Source organism: Gopherus evgoodei, chromosome 5 (genome assembly GCF_007399415.2).
Source record: "Gopherus evgoodei ecotype Sinaloan lineage chromosome 5, rGopEvg1_v1.p, whole genome shotgun sequence".
Taxonomy (NCBI): Eukaryota; Metazoa; Chordata; order Testudines; family Testudinidae; genus Gopherus; species Gopherus evgoodei.
The window spans coordinates 118,691,106-118,711,810 of NC_044326.1; the positions used below are offsets into that span (position 1 = coordinate 118,691,106).

At 40.4% G+C, this 20,705-nt stretch overlaps 1 protein-coding gene across 2 annotated transcripts in view; it reads left to right on the forward strand.

Moving 5' to 3' along the window:
* The window catches only part of UNC5C (unc-5 netrin receptor C), a 358,155-nt gene that overhangs the window by 39,120 nt on the left and 298,330 nt on the right, over nucleotides 1-20,705 (forward strand). The window lies entirely within an intron of this gene.

The following is a 20,705-nucleotide window of genomic DNA, read 5'->3' on the forward strand; positions in this document are numbered from 1 at the left end:
GGATAGCCCACCACCGAATGGGATATGGCACCAGTCCTGTAGCAACAACTATGGATTCTTCTGCTCTTGTAATGCCCCCTGAGTCCAGGTAGAGTTCATGACAGGATTGGGACCATATATATCAGAGATAGTTAAGGGTGTACTATTTGGATTTGTGACGTGCAGAGTGGTCTGTCAGTATTTTCAAAGGGCTTAGCGATCTGCATCTGAGAAGTGCTATATAAGTACAAAGTGTTATTGTTAAAGCTGCACAGCAGTTTGTTATTAATATAACACAGCACCCAGTTTGATCCCTATTATATCAAGTTCTGAGAAACAATACTCACATTTAAAGATTTGTAGAATTTTTTCTTTTATTTATATGAAATACTTCAGTATATTTAATGAGACAGCACATAGGGAGCAGAAAACTTTAGCATCACATCTCCTTCTAATTGAATATGATTGTAATGTGCACTGTTTTTACAGCTATTACTATTGTATAACACAACGAGTGACAAACACTACTTAGCATACTGGATGGGGGCAGCATCTCCAGCTTTAATCTACCTAATGCCCCCACTGCAAGATATAAATAGATTAAGAGAGAAAATCCAATATTTTCTCCATTCTCCCACCAGAGCGATACACATTAGTTGTTTCTTGCCATCTAATTGCATTACATGGCAAGGGATGCGATAAACATTTAATGGGAGTCACAATCATCTGTCACTTCCCTTTAGATGGATAACGTTCAGTATGATTTACATAGGGTGCACTTGTGCAGGAATCATAGTGCTAGCCCACATCCGGGAAGTTGCACTTTTTGCTGATGGATTTTCTTTAATTAGGGTTAAAATAAAAAAAGATCATGAGTACACTGGCTCTCTGAGGTACTTTAATTAATCCTCATGAAGTAAGCCTGGGTCTTTAAAAACGCCTGAGTATCTTAGGCCTGAATCACCACTAGGTTACTCCAGTTTTATGCTGGTGTAACTCCATTGAAATGAAACTGGAAGAACAGCAGTGAATTCAATCATTTATATTAAGCTAAACAAACACTCTTCAGAAACCTTTTTTAATTAACTTCCCCTTTTGTTTGTTATTTAGAGAACTCACATAAATCACTATATTTCACGGAAAGCATACCCTAAACTATCTGCCCCAGTTGTAGTTGCATCTAATCATTGAACTTAATAGCAAATCTACCGTTAATTTCAATAGGAGCAGGACTGGTCGATCACTTATAATCTACTAAAAATACAAAGATCATGAAACATATTTTTAATGTTTAAGCATTCAAGAGAAAAAGCTAAGGATCACAGTAGATGAGTTACTGTCAGGTTAGAAAATCTTCTGGTGGGAACATTCGTGTAGAAAGAGATAATGGAGATTACTGAAAAGCTGATGGGTGATGTGTGTGTGTTCATTTGCCTATCGAACACTGTTCTAACTGAGCCTGAACCAGAAACCTGAATATGAACTCTCACACAATCAGAAAAGTTCCGATATGGATATATTTTCCCAGATCACCCCCATCTCTAACTCCAACTCAGTTTGACTCTGCTGTTACTAATGGTTTTCTCTATGATAGAAAATGATCCAATGAGAGCTGTAATTGATTCCTGTTGTAACTTGGTTTGTACAAAATGTTCCCTTCTGAGGCACTGTCTATATACACTAGGGACGGAGTTCAAAATCCTCCTCCTCCTCTGCTAACACCACTTCACCTCCATCCGTAGGTAGCAGTATCGGAAGCTCTAGTTTAAATGGACCACCGGCTGCTGCCACTAATTTAAGCAGGGCATCAATTAAGACCTGCTCTGAGCACAGTGTTCAAAGTAGTGGTGGCAGCTAGTGGCCCTGTAGTGCTAAATTAGATTTAGCAACCATGTGGAATTTTTGGAAAATTCTGTAATGTAGACAGGGCACAATAGTATGAGTTGAGGTGATGGCTTTGTAATTTAGACAGCTGCCTAAACAGGCGTGGGAGCGAGACCACCAACTCATTTCACATAGACAACCAGAAAGACCTCAGATGGTAACAGCTTTCTTTTGTTATAAATCTGAACTGGATTAGAAACAGCAGCCTCAAGATGACAGGCTCTGTAGTCCATTAACAATCCCCTGAGGCCTCTTGTCTCCCAGCTGAGCCCATTTCTTCCTCCTGCTGTGAGCTTATTTCATATTCCTATTTGCTGTGCTGCACTTCCGGCTCAGGAGTAGTTTAGAGAGAAAGTGCACTCTGACATTCTGCGTTAGAGCCCAGAGAGCAGTTGCCACAGACCTTCACTGACCTGACTTTTCCTATCAATTTTAAGAAAGATGATGAATATAAAATATTTCTCAATTTAGCTTTTACAAGTTGTGCAGAGGGTGGGATTTAAAATTTCACTTGTAGGCCTCCTGGGACATTTCATCGAGTAATGGAAGAAACAGAAATCCAACACGGGGTCTCCTTGCACTGAAAATAACTCCTAGCAATTGTGTTCAATAAGAAAGAAAAACAATCTGGCATCAAAAAAGCAAGGGGGGGGGAGGAAGAGAGATTCATTTATTGATAAAATTGCCTGTGTAGTTTGCCAGTGAGGTAGTATTATAGGATTCTGCTAATTTGACAAGGTCAGTTCATGTGGTACTATCTGCATTGCAAACAATTACCAAAGGTTGTAAGGCAGCTTCTTTTATATGAATCATTAAATCATTAACTTCTCTGTCACTGAAAAAGTATCCTAGCTACTGTTGGTGTCCTCTTCAATCAATATCCCCAGACCGAGTATCCATGTCCTTTATCTCCCACAGGAATGGACTAAACCATTCTACTAGTTTTAAATCACTCAGCTAATGGGCACAGGAGTAGGGACCTTAATTGTCCCTGACACCAACACTACCACTTTTCTTCTTTGCATATCAATACTATACATCTCTGTCAGAGTGGAGGCAAATTGAGTTATGAAAATGCTAAGGCTGGTCTCAGAGTACATTATATCAAATTTGGGGCATACAGACTTGATTCTGTTAACATACCTCAGAATTTTAATATCCAACTGAAAGCAGTTATTTGTCATTCATTGTTGAGGTTGTCTAAATTACTCTTTACAAATGTGTAATACAATTTCTGCAGAATCCACTGTATTTCAAACTCTAGTTATGAATCACTGACAAACCTAATTTTTATGCTAGGAGGAAACAAAAATAGGAGAACACAAAAATTGATGATAGATCCTGCATAAACAAAACACAGTAATACTCTGTGATTTGTTTGCTGAAAAACATCACCTAGTATACATAAACCAAGAACTTTAGGCAACCTAATGAATTTATCGCACATCAGTCAGATTGCAGTGATGAGGCCCTCTAGTGGTTTGTCCTGCTGAAGTAATTTGAAATCTAAAAACGAGCTCTGGCCAAAATTCTATTTTGTTGGGGTTTTTTTTAGAATTATTGGGTCATTGGGTTCAGAGGAAAAGATATAATTTTATGCATAAAAGCATTTTACAGTGTGTTTTATTTTGCTAGCATTTAACAATATTTAACAAATATTATAACTATTATTATTGTTGATCTCTTTGTCATACAGCAAAAGGAGTAATTTAGAAACCAAAGCACAGGTTAGTAATTACTGAAAATGTGCTTTTTTTTTTCTTGTTGTTTATAGCAAACTCTTTGAATCTGTCTTATGTGGGTATTTTAATTGCACTGTCTAACCTGTGGTTTTTAAAACAAAAGATTAATTTCCTTATATTTGATATTCCATGATGCAAAGATTTTGCAAAGGTCTAACCATTCCAACCAGTAAAACAAATCAGTTTACAACACTAGTACAATCACAAACAGCAACAAAATCCTCATATTTCTAGGTGGTTGGAGAAATAAAATCTCTGTTCATGATTTGAAGTTGTTGTTGTCATCATGAACACCATTGTTTAGAGGCTTCATTGAGTTTTCAGGAGATCAGCTCTAGATAGTCCTTCACTCTTCTCTCGTAGGTGTGTATTTTGCTGTGAAAGGAGAATATTCTTATTTAGTTGAAGAGATTGACTAGTGTAACTCCCTATCCCTCCATTTGGGAATGTGTGGTTTGACAAATTAGGAGATTCTTTTTTTACAAATATCAGGCCTTTGAAAAATCCTCCTATATCAATTATGTCAAAACAGTATTTTTGGTTGTGTTTACATTGAATAGAATACATATGCATGTCTTCTTCCTCCTTTCCCATATTCCATGTAAAACTGTGTATTCCAGTCAGCGTTTATGGGAATGTATTTCCCCTTGAGGTCAGTGGGTGAGTTGTGTGTTCAGTTATGCTAATTCTGGTCCCAGCAACTATCCTAAATCACTGAGATGGGCTCCTGAACTGAGCAAGAAGGAAGTCTCCCCCCTATGCTGTAGAATGGCAGCATTGTCACTCAGACATTGCTACATAGTTTCAGAGCTGCAGTTCTAGTGCATCCACTTAATGAAGGGGAGTGGGACAATTGCCATGGAGAGCTGGATCCACCAGTATTAGCCCTACCCCAACCCCTGCCCAACCCCGCTAGGCTCCTACAATGCTATCATTCATAGCAGCAAATGGAGCTCCCAAAGCACATCTAGCCGGACCTCAGAAAATCCTGTTCCTTTCGTCACTGCAGCAAAACCATACTGGTTCAGATTAGGCTTGGTCAACATTACAGAGTTAGGTAAAGGTAAGGCAGCTTATGTCGACCTAACTATGTCAGTGGCTACACTACAGCCTTGCTCCCACCGATGTAAATGCCCTACTACACTGACATGATAACTCCACCTCCAGGAGAGGTGTAGGGCTTATGTCGGTGTAGTTAGGACAATGCAGTGTCCCTGTATAAACTGTTACTTATATCCGCTGTTAGCTAAAATTCTTGTCAATTTCATGGCTCCCTGTGGGAGCCAGAAAGGCTGGTAGGTTCCCTGATGTGAACCCTGGCTTGGCTCACGGCTCAGGTTCTCACCCCAGGCTGGTAGGAGGCTCCAACTAGAGCCTCGCTGCCACCCCAGGCTACCGGTTACCTGCTTTAGCGGGCTGCTGCCCATGCTCCCCTCTTCCTGCTAGGAGCCCTGCTTCCCTCCAGGTCCTTGTTCCCAGCAGGCTGCTGCCTGAGCTCCCCGCTCTGAGCCCAGCTGCAGGGTGCTTAAAGCCCAGGCTCCCAGCTCCCCAGGGAGCTCCCAGAGCACTCAAGAGTGCCCCTACTGGTAGGCTCTGTGCTGAGCAATGGAGCCTACACAGGGCTCACAGCTGGGCTGTCACCCCAGGGCGGATGAGGGCTCCAGTTGTGAGCCCTGTGTGGCTGTCAGTGCCTCACAAAACCCCACTTCAGTCAGTGCAAACACTCCTAGTGAGGATGTGCTTCATCGGCAGAAAGAGGGTAGTGTGGACACTGATAGCCAATTGACTTACTGCGGTGGCTGCAGGTCGACCTAAATTAAGTTGAGCTAATTTTGTAGTGTGCACAAGCACTTAGTCTGGAACCCTCTGAATTGATGGGCATGTGAGACACAGAGTTCATCCTTCTTCACAGACTGTTGCCTGTTGCTTACTCTGCCAAAAGACTGGTTAGAAATGTTGATATCTATATATGCATGTAGATCCATTAATACATTTCTTACTTGTGCATACAGTTACATCAATCATTAAAAGAACAAATGTGAGCAGCATGCAGCAGTACTACCAAATTGCTTGAAAAACACTTATGGCCTAGATCTGCTATGGGTGTAAATTAGTGTAACTCCATTGAAGTCAGTGGAGCAATATGATTTACGGCAGTTGAGAATCTGGCCCTTATTCCATTTTTTTTAATTTGGAGTTTGGGGGTTTGTGTTGGGTTTGTGTTGTTGTTGTTTGGTTTGGTAATTGCTTTTCTGAAGGTCCATCTCCAACAGGTCTATTCAAAAACAAAACAAAGCCCCCTATCATTTTGTTATATTTATTACATATCTCAACAGACCAAAAATATGCAATAAACCAGTGTAAACAGTCTCGCCCCCAGGGGATCGGTTTTTACCAAAAATACATTTTTATACAACATACAAAGCATTTTTGTATGACTCCACCAGAGGAAATAAAATTTTCTTAAGCTGCTGTTTCATACTATGAGAACAGACAGACATAAAACACAGAGTTAGAGGAGAACAGAATGCACTGAGCAGAAATTATTTAACTCCTCCTTCAGGAAGAAAGTAAAGCCAGTAAACTGAAAGCAAAAGGCATGGTCTTGGATGTCTTCCAATATGATACTGGCATGTCATCATTTTAAAAATAAATATCCCCTAAGAAAAGCCTAGTGTGAAAGCTTTTTTTTTTTTTTTTTTTTGGTGTGGTGAGGTGGAGGGTGGCTGAAAGGGGGTTGGTACTGTGAGCAAAGAAACTGTCTCCTGTTACTCTGGTTTCTCCTATATTCAGGGAAACAGAACTTTGTACTTTATTTGTCAATAAACGAGATTGCATCACAAGTACCCAGACTCCCTCATCAATTTATTTTCCCTACTGGAAAAACCTACAAGATGCCAAATTTTGCCTAGCTACTTTTGTATAAAGGGATAACACCCCAAACCTCTTTCACTTTAGTCATGGGGACTGTATGCCAGATGACAAAGGATGCCCTATAGGCAGGGGTGGCTCCAGGCACCAGCACACCAAGCACGTGCCTGGGGTGGCAAGCCACAGGGGACACTCTGCTGGTCACCGCTAGGGCGGCAGGCAGGTTGCCCTCGGCGGCATGCCTGCGGAGGGTCCGCTGGTCCCGCGGCTTTGGCGGACCTCCCACAGGCGTGCCGCCGAATCTGCGGGCTGGGGGACCTCCTGCAGGTAACCCGCCAAAGGCAGCCTGCCTGCCGTGCTTGGGGCGGCAAAATACCTAGAGCCGCCCCTGCCTGTAGGGTTTCATTCCAGAAGGCCAAAGTTAGAATGAAATACAGTAAGCTGCAGAGATGTTTTTACATGTCAAAGATAGTATTTTATTAGTAATATATCTAGCACTTTTTGTAAGTACATAATATTAAAAAGTGCTTATGGTTTAAAATCTAAAGTGCTCTATAATAGTAACTAATTAATTCTCACCATTCCACACAGGACACACAAGAACGTTATGTGTCTTTACAAGGCCACACAGATAGCAGTAGAATAAGAATCAGAACTCAGAAGATTTTTGTTCCCATTCCTTTGCTCAGTACATCATTGAGAAGTCTATATGCAAGAATTCACAAACTATATGCGCACCTGGCCACTCAATAGAGACTTCTCCAGGGAGCAAGCAGATATCCAGCCAAATTGCAACACACTATGTAACAGCATGGAGATGGGAACATTTTGGCTAAAGAAGCTGATGCAAACATGAAAAGTTCCATGAGAATTGTAATGTCTGTACAGGGCAGACAGGACCCTAGTTTTAAAGATTTTATCTGTAATTGTTTGGAAAGAGTGGGGAGTGGGGGAGAGGGGGCGGTTGCTAAGTATTTTTCCAATATGTTACCGGACCTACCATATCTAGGAGTAAAAGTATGCGTGCATTACAGAGCTATCTATCATTACCTATTCATAGGAGGCTGTGGGAGTCAGCCAGTCAGCCCTCTGTGTATTCTTACCTTTCTTTAATGTGTTCCTAAAGTGTTAGAAGTTTATTTGCAGCTGCTGTGTCCTTGTACTTTTCCCATTTTGTCAGTGTTTTGTAAAATTATACTTCAGTGGTCACTGAAGTTTGAAATCGCTGGCAGCATTTCTTATTATATCACTTTGATGTTGTTAAAGGCTGTTAAGAAAACAACAAAATAAACCTCTTTGCTTAGTGCAATTCAGGTTTCTTCAAGACAGTGCGCCTCTGGTGGTTTATGCAATCATCACTCATTTAATATGACAGAACATTTGATAAGATATTATTGGTGTAATTTACCATTGAACAATGCAAATTAAACATTGGCTTTACACACGCCCAAAAAACTGATTAGAAACTGTTGATAGATGAAATCTCAAACACTTAATGAATGTTAGATTGTATTCTCATAAAACAATTTGATAATTGCAGCGTAGTAGTTTGTTCCCCTTTAGAAAACAACTGACATGTGGCACATGTGATATTTCTGAGCATCAGGGTTTAAAAATCAAACTGTGGACCAAATTCTTAGAAACATCTTAGTTCCATGGAAATCAGAACCCAGCTTTGACTTAATTCATTCATAACTTTATACAAATTTGACACTTACGAGTTTTTCAAAGCAGATTAAAAAAAATGTGTTTTCAGGCTGAACCAGGATTAGCACCAATGGGAGCTCTAATATCGTCTATGCTCCCACAGGCAGACCAGTTTTCAGCCCCATGTAACTTAAACCTAGTGAAAGATAGTCTAGTTGGTACATAGGTAAAAATGCGGTCTGCTGCTGAAGCTTGTCTACATAAGGGCTCCTCCTGGCACTAAGTATGCTAGTTTTGATGGAATTTTGTTGTTTTTTGTAATTTCCTCCATGTAGGCAAAACTTTTTTGAGACTGAGGATCACAGAGGTTTTAATTATGATTATCTGGAATATTTCTGAGAAACTGCCTGTTATAGACCATGGACTAAATGTGAGCGAATTCCTGCAGTTTTCACTCAGGCAAGACTCCCAGTGGAGTTATGTTTATTTTTAAAACTTAGAAGCAAATAGAAGGCTGTCTTGTTTTGTTTTAAAGAATATAGTGCTAGTGAGTAAAAGATCCCAGGCTGCCATCACTGGACATTGAAGTAATCTGTTTGTCCACATGTAAGCAACTCTGGTGGAGACATCTTTCTAGAGGGTTCCAGGTACCACTGATCCCTGTATAAAGAACTGAGCTGAGACTACTGTAGAACAGCAGACAGTGCAGAGTTGCAGGGGTAGTAGCTTTAAGGCAATAGATGGCGCAGAGCTGAGGTTGTTCAGGCTGAAGCTGCAGAGACAGCAGCAGCCTACCTAAGGACTCTGGTGTGGGTCTCCTTAGCCAGCAATTAAAGCTGAAATCACCGGAGCTGGGTTAGCTGGAAGAGCCCCTAGAGTACCCGGGCTGCACGGGCCTGCCAGCATTCTTGGACTTCTTCAGCCCAGGACAGCTAACTGTGAGTGGAGACCTGAGAAGGAGGGAAGTGGCTTGAATGCCCTAAACCCTTACTATTTTTAAGAGGACTGAGGTTGGGATTACGGTTAAAACAACCAAGAGAGTGGGAGTCTTATTGAACAAAATGTGTTCATTTATTAATTGCTGGTTTTCACAAGTTTATTTTATTGTCCCCCCTTCCTGCCCACCCCCAATAAAGTTATCTTTATTTTAAACCATTGGACTTTGTATTTGCGCGTGGGAAAGTATTGCTTGTCAGGGGTTCCCAGAGTGGCAGATACAGTTTTGCAGGTCTAGGGGGCGGAGAGGAGAGGTATGATTGTCTCCTCAATGCACAGGGAACTGGGCTGAGTTCTGTAACTCATTTCACATGTAGGCCGGCACACAGCCACCATATGGTATTACTCTGAGGTCAGACTTGAACCAGTGTTCTAAGGTGAAAAAATTCCATATTCCACTGACAGTCCCCTGAGATATGCATTGCCCTTTCCTCTGCTTGTAGTCATTAACCACAAATCACATTTTTCACATCTCCAGCTCTTGCATTAACAGCTAGGATGAAGGCTAGAAAAAAAAGAAAGAGCTGACGGTGTAAAACTGTATGAATTTGCTATCATTTTCTGAATTTGCTATCATTTTTGTTTTTTTAACTTTTAACTGGCTTTGCTGAGAAAGGGAGGCATTTTGCTTTTGATCAAAATGGGAGATTGCCACCAAAAAGCAATTAATTTTGTTGCTGTTTTTTTGCAAGGCTGAGGGAAAACAAAATTTGTCAGATTCACTGTGTGTGAACCATTTCCATGTTGCTCTTTTAGAGTAGCTGCAGATTGTGCCTGATTTTAACCTCTGAAATCCAGACAGGCACTTTCTCATGTGCTGCTTGACCTGCTCCCGTGCTTATGCAGCACAGAAAGATGACAACAAATACGAAGTCTCAGAATTTCCTCTGTGGTTTTCATGCTCCTTCATTTCCTTCCTGAAACTCCTGTGCTACCTCTGTGTGCTCTTAAGCCAAAGGTGGCTGCCCTTCAGTGTTAGGTCAAATAATTCCTAAATAGAAGGTAAAAATTAAGGCTGTCTCTGCACAGATGGAAGGGAAGGGAAAGTGCATGCAATGTGTAGATGGTGCCAATTTCATTCTAGCAACATGGGCAGTGCTAGTTGACTGTGATTTCCCCCCCTCCCCTGAGTGCATGTTGCTCCCATTTAAAAGATGGCAGAGCTGCCACTGTATTATGCTCTCTTGGAGCCTAAGGAGGGCTTCTGGGTAAATCAGCAGTATGATCTATAGTGTGTGTGTGTGAGAGAGAGATGCACCTGCGCACACATACCAGTGCACAGTTGTGCCTTAAAGGCACAGACCAGTACACAGTGTGTACATTGCTTTGAGACTGTAAATTGCTTTGGGATCCTTTGGGATGAAAAGTTCTATATAAATGTATTACTATTCATATCATTAGATTATTATTATTTGTTTGCTTAAGGTACCAGAGGTACCTATTTATGAAGTGCTGCTTCATTTTTTCTGGAGTGAGGTGAGTAAGCAGTTTTCAGTAATTAATACCAGTCATCTAACAAAATGTGAAGAACCAATTAATGACTTTACCCTAGTCTTAGCCTGATGTGCATAAATGGGACTTTTCATACTGTGTGTGTGCAAGTGTTTGCTTTATTTCAAATATTACGTCACAAAATGACCAGAACAAAAGGTGTTTGTGAGGCATACTGTACAGTTAGGAAGTGAATTCCTGAGCTATATCACTAACTCTGCAGCAGGGTTTGAGCAGCCCCATTTCTGAGGCTGAATTGTGGTCTTTGAGAGCAGGCTACAACAATGCACTCTTTGAGAACCTTGCTAAATCTCAGTTTAGTCACTGAAATGTTTCCACAGTTTATTTTTCTAGGATCTCTTCCATGGTTGCTTGCTCATAAAGACCTGGCTGTGGAAGGAAATTGGGCAGGAACTTTTGAATTGGCCTCTTGTTTGCCCAGCTCTATTGACCTGTATAAGGGGTTGTTGCACTTGGGGGGCCTTGAGTTGTTTGTTCACAACTGCTTAATCGATAAATTGTTCTCAGTTAATGAATAATTAAAAATCAGATTCTGATAATGGACCAGCCAGCCCTGCTCAGGAGGTGAAAATCCTCAAGCAGGGCTGCTGAGAGATTGTACTTATAGCTCCCTGCTGTAGCCTTTCGCAATCATTGGGAATTGTTTTGAGTGGGAAGTTGATACACTGCTCCTTAGGTTTAACTCATGAGGTAGAAACCAGGAAAGTTGGACTTTAGTTAAGGATCTAAGTTTTCTTCTGAGACTTGTTTCATTTGTCTCTTTATTTTTACAGAAGACAGTCTGTATAAACAAAAATGGAAATTTTCTACTTTTTCCCCACATATTTGAATTGCAGGCACATAAAAACGAGACAGAGGTTTTTTGGATGAAAAGGTCACAGATGTTGGGCCAAATTCTGAGTAGTCCATTGACTAAGTACAATGGAGTTCCTCACTGTTACATTAGAGTAACAAAGAGCAGAGCTTGGCCCACTGAATTTAAAAACACACCATGAAGGTTGTGACTGTGAGCTTGATTGTGGTCTCATTTACATCAGTGCAAATCAGGGGTAACTTGTCCAAAATCAGTGGAGTGACACTGGAGTCTAACTACTGTGAGACTAGAATCAGGCTTTGTGTCTTTTACAATGTAAAATGAAATGCATTTGGCTCTGCACAGAGGGTCAGCACAAGTGAGCTGTATTTTCAGGGATTAAATGATGCATAGCTCTTGTTCTGGCCCCTGCAGAGGGGTGAATTTCACCTATAGTGAACAGTAATCTCTTAAACAGCTGAGATGTGACACTAAATTCCATAATCAAAGGTTATACAGAATTCTCTCTCTGCATAGTTTCATAAAGGACAATTAACTAAGTCTTTGGATTTCTGTACCAGGAAGAAATTTGTCTCCTTTGTCAGTCTGAATAGCTTGAGTTTGTTGTTTTACAAGAAGAAGAACCAAACCATTATAATATAATTATTGGTTTACAGAGATGTGCGATTTTCTCAATCTATTTTTTTCTTTCCTGCTGTTGACCTTTAAATATTAAAGAATTCGGTGTGCTGAAAGACACTTTGTATAAGCCAAAGCCATGATGATGCTGACAATTAATTGCAGTCATTTTGGATCACTGTTATAAAGTGAGCTTCACAAAGGTGCATTTCAACCAACAGTAAAAATGTTTATTCTAAAATATTTGCAGAGAAAGTAAGACAAAAGAGGAAACTGCTCTAGAGAATGGAGGAAATGGAGATGTGAGTGGTAAGGAATAGCAGATTTGTTACGTAGGTATTGTCATTCTGTGAAAAAAACTTCCAAGATGCTTAACACCAAATTGTCAAGACTGGACTAATCTCAAATCCCTTCAAGAGTGTCCACAAAATCCTGTTGTTTGTGCAAAACTTGTATTCACCGATCCAGGAAGTGTAAGAATAGCACATGGTCAAGATCATAGGACTGTCCATGTGTGTCTCTCCACCCCTACTCAGACAGCCACTTCGCCCACCCCCATGTGGCCCTGCACCCCACCCCGTTCCCATGTGGCTCTGGGCCCCCACCCAGCCACTCCCCTGTTCCCATGTGGCTCTGTACTCCCTCCCCCATCCCCATGTGGCTCTATGCCCCCACCCCGGCACTTCCCTGTCCCTATGTAGGTCTGCACCTCCTCCCCATCACCATGCGACCCTGCACTTCCCTTCCCTTTGTGGTCCTGTGCCTCCACTCTGCGGGGAGTGGCTGCTGTTCTTGTGCCACCGCACCCTCTGCTGGGCAAAAGGTGGAACTGCAGCAACATTCTGGCAGAAGCTTTTTTCCGCGCAAAAAACTTAAAATATGCACAGCTCATTAATTATGCATATGCACATAGAGCAGAATTTCCCCAGGAGTAAAACAAATAATACTAATAATCCCATAGGCCATTCTTCCACTTCTACTAAAAAGAAGTACACCCAACTCCCCCTACACTTGGGCATGCAAACTGTCAGTTGAGCGTGCAGAACTGGTAGCTGCTGTCTTGTGCTCATTGCTTGCACAGGTACCTCTTTTGCTGTGTGCATGCAAACCCCACATCTTCATGTGCAACATGCAGACATGTACATTTTGCTGGTACAATTAGATGGCCAGTTGTCAAAAGGTGGTCCAAAAATATTACCAGTACTGGCTTTAAGAAATGCACATTTCTACAGGTTTTACAGAAAATGAGTGATATCAGTATTCCTGAGGCCAGGAAAATATCCTGCACATTATTCTCCTTGCTCCTCCAAAAAAAGAGTGGCCTGGGGTGAAGTCTATAGGCTATGGCAATTATAAACTGAGTTGCTCAGCGTCAGTCATGGGGAATTATTATGAACTTTTTTGCAGGATCTGATGGAGGGAATTAAACATTGAATATTGTCATTTATTGAAAGAAGGCTAAAAGACTAATGAAAGGAAAGTCTTCCTGAACCAAGCCCTTGGACTTATCGAAAGGCACATTGACAAGAAGAAAAGAGATGTATATACCTTTTTCCATAAAGATTTTTATTAATTTTCAGATATATAAATGCAGATTTTTTTAATTAAACCTGAACAACCCAGTGTTCTTGAATCAGTACAGACAGGGCTAAATCCTGCCTGCTACTATTGCTCATGGTTTTGCACTCACCTATTAGTAGGAAGGGATGTGTGGGGGAGGGTGAAGAAGATATGGCAAACCTCTTTCCGTTATACAAATAGCAAGGCAAGAACTTTTCCAGGAGTACACTAAGATGCAAGTTCAGTTAACTTACCAAACTTCCAGCCACATCTCTAAAGGGAGGGAATGCAGGTAAGATACCCCCAGGAGAAGTTAGAAACTCTGCTAGGTCTATTTTGAAGTATTTGAGGCATTCACAGAAGCTAGTACTCTTTATCTGGTGCTCACATACAGTAATCGAGTGATAAACACCTTAGGTGGACAGGTGGGACCACTCATAAAGTCAATAAGCATGAGCATAATCAACATTCCTGCAGTGGCAAGGCTATTTAAAGGAATAAGGCTAACTAAGACAAGATTGCTAGTCACCTATCTAAAAAAAAGGCAGATCATCTATTTTCAGCTACATTAAGCTGTTTGTTGAATTGGGAGGTAGTTCATTTAGATTGCAGTAGAGGTTTCCTGCACGCAACCCAGTGTCCATTTTAAAAAAAAAAAGTGGATAAACTTCCCCAGTGAAGTTGTTTGGTTAATGTCAGGCACCGCAGTCTAGGGAGGATAATAGCTGATTAGGTAGAAAATTGTCTGGCAAACAGGAAGCAGCGTGGGAGGCTGTACATTGTAAGTTGCCTGATTGGAAAGAGAGTTACCCTGAATGGTTAGTTTTAGGGGCCCTGCTGTGTAGACAGATGTAAATGATCTGGCTAAGAAGGGCAGATGTAGCGATCATTATTTGTGGATAGTAATAGGGAGCAATACAAACAGAACCAGGGGGATTTCAATCTTATGGGCAAGATCCTGGTGGTAAACTGGCATAGCTGCTTCATCCACATCAGTGGAGTTACATCTATTTACACCAGCTGTGGATCTGGCTGCCCTTTAAACTGCAATAGGCAAGTGAACAAAAAATGCAGTTTAACATAACATACAATGTACTAATAAGAGGAAGGGTAGCAGTAATAAATAAGACACATATGAAATGCAGCACTTGTGGTATAAAATGACTTAGAACAAAAGCTAGAGGTAATGGCAGAAAAAAACCCTTCAAATCATCAGAGTAGTGTAGGGTTGCAAGATAAAAAACAAACATGACTGTAAGATTCATCAGTGGAGCGGGGAGAAGATAAATCCGAAGAAATTACATTATTCAAGGCACTAAGATTCAACCTCATCTGGAATACAGGGTTCAGGTTTGCTGAAGTTTTCACGGGCAGACTATTATTGCCTTAGAGACAGCATGACACATGGCAACCAAGATGAGTTTTAAGCCTATTTTTAGAGAAAATCTAGAGAAACAAGAGTTTATCTCATTGGCAAGGAGAACAATAGAATGTGATCTAACAAGAGTATTAAAAAAATAACAACAGAGGCTGATAAAATAGAAGCAAGTAAGCTGTTCACAGTGGCACTGGGTTAAAAAAACGAGACCCGGTCTGTCTAATCATTAGGAAATTATGAGTAAATTGGGGAATTCAGACAGAACTGTTTTACTCAAAGTGAAGGAAACACATGGACTAAGTTGCTGACCAAAGCCAATAGTGTATGTGAGTTCAAGAGACACAGAGAGAGACATATTTATGGTCAGAGAGGGGATTGAAGGATATAATGAAAATAGCAAGGAAGTGGGGATGAGATAAACTTAAAGGGGCAGACAGGATTTCATGGGCCCAGTGTCCTTTTACCATTGGATGACTCCAGATATGTTTGTAAGCAGAGATGCGGAATATACTTTTTAATCAAAGAACTGTGGTTAAAGGAACCGTGTTTAGAAAATGATTGTGAACTTTAAATGTTTGAGTTTTCTTTTACTTTGAACTAGTATGTGACTGAATTTCATTTCACATGTTATCTCTACCATATACCCATAGTGTCTGATCCTGTAGCCCATGGCACAGATACTCAGCTGATATAAATTGCCATAGCTCCATTGATTTCAATTGAGATAATCTGTACCAGCTGAGGATCTGGTCCTTATGTGCACATAACTTCCATTGACGTCAATGGGCATTCTACCTGTGAAAAAACTGCAAGATTGGGTCCTAAGTAAAAAGTCTGTAGAATAGTCACACTCAAGTAGGGTCGAGATAAGTCAACAGTAATAGAACACACGCAAAGTGGGTTTCATTATCAAAGTGCCTTACAAATACTTTACTTGGTTAAATTCTGCCCACCTTACACATGAGTAGTTGCTTGCTCTACACTGAGCAGAAGCAAGTCTCCATCCTCTTGGACACTCGCTGCTTTGCTCTCAAGTGTGCAGGCTGCACAATAAGGCTGTGTGTGGGTTTAGTATTAGCCTGTCAGAGGAATCATGTTTCTAAATAGGATACTTAGTCTGCAAGTGAGTATGTTAGTCACAATACTTGCTTCCCTTTTTGGTTTTGATTCTGTTATGAGGTAGGAGTAATTTTGTGGTCCTGCAGAAATGTTCTCCTTAATTATGTTAACTGTGATTATACACGCAGCGTTCTACCCCTGTGCCATGCAACATTAGGCTTGCAATGAATCAGTTTTACAGCCAGGTCTGGGATGCAGGAATTGGTGACTCCTAGTCCTTTTCTCCAGACACTGGACCCCTGCACTCCATGGTAGCACCTTGTTTCATTTGTACCCACAAATTAGGCTAATACTTAAGACATTTATATAGTCTATGAAATAAGAAATATAAATAAATATAAAACAAGATCTGAGTTTTTCAGCTTTCCTGCGCCTTCTCAAGAAACTGAGTAGAGCACGAAACACTACACCAAGTCCTAAATTAGAAAAGTCAGTTTCAAAAATATCAGCCACCCACACCCTCAAACAAATCAAACTCAATCTTCTGTGGTTTAAAAGAGCCACTCTTGTCCTCTGAAGGCTCAGTCCTGTCATTTTAATCAATATTCTGATTACTTCTAGTTCTGTCATTTTCTAATAAATTGAGGGGGTGTACAAGCACCAATTAACTGCTTCAGCTTTAAGGTTTGTACAAATTACTTGGGATGGAAGTAGTTATAGGCTGGTCTTTTGCCAGAAGTTGTTACTCATGTAATAGACATTTCCATCAGTATCAGAAGGCCTTATAATAATGTATTTCAAAATAAAAAACAGTTAAACGGACATTCATCACTCTGAGAGCATTTTCAAAGGAAGTGTCAGACTTGTAATTCAAGACAGCTTCAAAGCTGAATTCCTGAAAGAGGATTTAACAGGAGAGAAAAACACAGCCAGCACTGTTTGTGTCCTTTGGTCTCTCCGGTTAGCTTTTTTTCTGTCACTGAAGATGTATGCTTTGCTTCTTTATTAAAAGCCAAGGGCCTAAACCTGCAGCCCTTACTCAGGCAAAATTCCAATTAACTTAAATGAGTTTTACTTGAGTAAAGCCAGTAGGATCAGATCCCAAAGAAGTAGCCATGCTTCTTATTTATTTCAGTGGGCTATGGATAGGGCCCAATATAGGGAAACACCCTTTTCCCATCTGGCTCTGTCAGTGTATCTCCATCCTGACTTGGAACATGCATGCTGTTTCAGATGCAGGCCTTTCATGAGTTTGCCTTTCAATTATGCAGTACCTAATGTCCCTGAGAGAGAAAGATGGGACTAACAGACCCATTTCCATTTGGGAGCTAAGGCAGATTTTGAACACAAGTTTCCATTGGTGTTATACTAGTGCATTAAGTAACTTACTGTACATGCAATGGGATGTTTTCTAACACTCATTTCCTTGTAGCTGTTCATAGTGCAGTGTTTTCTGTAATGCTTGTTAGTGTCACAGAAGGAGTGAAAGACTTTGGTTTTAATGTACAATGTGTGGATTGCCATAGTGTCAAAATGCATAATGCCTGGAGACAACATGATCAAGGTACTATCAGTGAGACTACATTTTGTTTTTAACTTCAGATAACTGGAAAATGAAAATTGCTCTCTAACATTTCAATGAGAAGTGCAAGAAACTATTAGCTAAAAGAGCTTTCTGCCTGACAGCATTAATTTCCTATTCATTTCATTAACAGGATATTTTTGGTGGGGCTTGTAAATTACAGCATGCTCCTAGCAGACTAATAGCTTCAGGAAAAACATGTAATAGCTCTCCTTAATCAAGATAAGGGCAAGAGTCTTGTTTATCCTGCTGAAGAACTGCAGATTACTGGAGCTTGCTTTCAGTTTTTAATGCTAAAACATCACACAGTTTTTTAAATGTGTATAAGATAAGCAGGACTCTATTCTAGTAAAACACATATGCAGCCAGTTATTTGTTCCTAACATATGTATGCTCTCATTACCTAGTTGCTTTATACCAACATCTCTTTGATGGGTTTCACCTGTCTTTCTACTCTGGGACACATACTATCAAAAAGGAAGCAACCATTGGCTAAATAAACCAAAGTTCTGTCCCTATGGGACATTGTGCCAGATACCTATAATTCTTTGATTAAAAATTGGTCTTAATTCCTTCCTCAAGAGAAAAATTCTGTTTGTCTTGCTCCTGGGACTAGTCCAGTTGATCTAATTTACTACTGCTTTGTACTCTGCATAGTCCTCTACACCTCTCCACAGTGGATGACAATCATGACCATTTTTTTACACCCACTTAGCACAAGTGTAAATGATTAGACAAAAGTGCAAGGGAGTGGAGAATCAGGTCTATTGATGCCAGTGGGGCTTTTCAGGGAAGTTTTGTCGACAGATGGGTAAGTCCCTTAAAATAAACCTTCTAACATTTTCTTCAGAACCATGTTCATATATAGTTTAACTTGGCCTGGCCTGGGCCCATCTCTGCTTTTAATTTCAGATTCTGGAGATGTTTGGTATCATGGAGTTGTGATTTCAAATGTTTCTTTTTACATTGTATCTTCTCTGCAGTTCAGAATGCTACTGCTTTGCATTTCTATGGTGCATGAGTTTATTATAGCACTTTACAAACATCAATTAAGCCACACAGCATGAATTTATTAGAAAAAGACTATTTTACAGATAGGCAAAATGAAGTTTCAGGGAAGTTAAATAGCTTTCCTGAGATCACAGAGCAAGTTAGTGGCATGGAATCCTGCCTCCCAGTCCTTGACTTTGTCTGTTTATATATTGTACTTATCTGGCCCCTATTACCATTGTATCTGATAATATATCATGTTTAAAGTAGTTATCCTCACAATACCCCTGCAAGATAAAGATTATTCGTACTTTTAGAGGGGTAGCTGAAGTACAGAGGCCCAGTTCCACAAAGGTATTTACGCTCCTAATTTCTGTACTGTTGTGGATCTGGGCCAGAGAGAGTAAAGGCTAGATTTTTTTTGTAGGTCTTTAGGCACCTAAAGATGTAGATTCTTTGTAGGATTTTTTAAAAGCACCTAACTCTCTTTGAGTTCATTTGCCCAAGGTCATACAGGAATCTTGTGGAAAGAGGCAACTGAACCCAAATCCCAACCTAGCACCCTAGCTGCTGGGAAATCCTTCATCCCTTTTATCTGTTAGTTAATATTGCCACCATGTACACAAAGACTTGTTGAAAAAGCCAAATACAGAAATTCATTCATTGATAAATGAGGACTGGAAAACATATTTGAGCTTATGTGTCATTTTGTTTTAAATCCTTTCGGCTCAAATAATGAGCCTGCCAGATTTACTAAAAGCAAGGAGAGAGAGGAGGACTGTCAGTGGGAAGAGCTGTGGGTTCCTGCAGCACATATGTTAGAGCGGGGGTAGGCAACCTATGGCACGCATGCCGATTTTCAGTGGCACTCACACTGCCAGGGTCCTGGCCACTGGTCCGGGGGGCTCTGCATTTTAATTTAATTTTAAATGAAGCTTCTTAAACATTTTAAAAACCTTTATTTACTTTACATACAACAATAGTTTAGTTCTATATTATAGATTTATAGAAAGAGACCTTCTAAAAATGTTAAAATGTATTACTGGCACGCAGAGCCTTAAATTAGAGTGAATAAATGAAGATTAGGCACACCACTTCTGAAAGGCTGCCAACCCCTTTGCTAGAGGTTTGGAAACTCTGCCCAAATTCCATTTGTGATTAGATTTGTAATGCAGTTATGCTTTTAATGGCTTATTAATTAAATTTAGCAATTTAAATACATATTTTGGGGGGATAATGCAGGGAGAGGGCCATGAAAAGCCATAATATTCCTCAATAGTAGCTTGTGTATTAGACATGTGGAATGTACCGTGTAGCATACATGTCTAGATTGCATTCTCCATCTGGCTAGTTACTGAAAGCTTAGAATTTCCTAGGCTTCTTTCAGTTATTTACTTTAATCTTCTGCCTTTTATAGAAAAGATTACCTTACATTACTCTCCATAGTGGATAAGTTTTGTGGTTTAATCCTATGCTTGCTATCTAATTCTCTTAAATGTAATATTTCCCCTGACATACAGAAACACACACAGGATTTCTTGTCTTCTGGTTCTGGTAATGTCTCAAGCAGAAATTCATTCCCTGTTACACTTGATTTAAGAAAGAGCTCACATGTGACACTGAGGATCATCCAACTCTTTCAACATGAGGAACCATTCTCTATTACCCAGGAACTCTGTTCCCTTTAGATGGCGCCAGATCCAAAGCCCAGTTAAGTCAATGGGAATTCTTCAGTGGGCTTTGCATCAGGCCCTTTCTCTTAGGTACTTCTATGGCCCCCTTACTGTAGTATTTGAGCACCTCACAGTCTTTAACAGATTTACCCTTGCAACACCCTTTTTGGGATAGGAAAGTACTACTATCCCCATTTTACTAATAGGGAACTGAGGCACAGAGGGTGGGATCCAGTGAAGGGACTAGGCATTGCAATGCTGAGCATTACAACATCTAGCTTTTTAAGCACCTGGAAAGTCACAGGAACAACACAGCGACCCATTAACCTGAGTTAAGTGCCTAGACTCTCTATACAATAAATGGGGAGAAATAGGCACTTGCAAATACTATCTGCAAAAG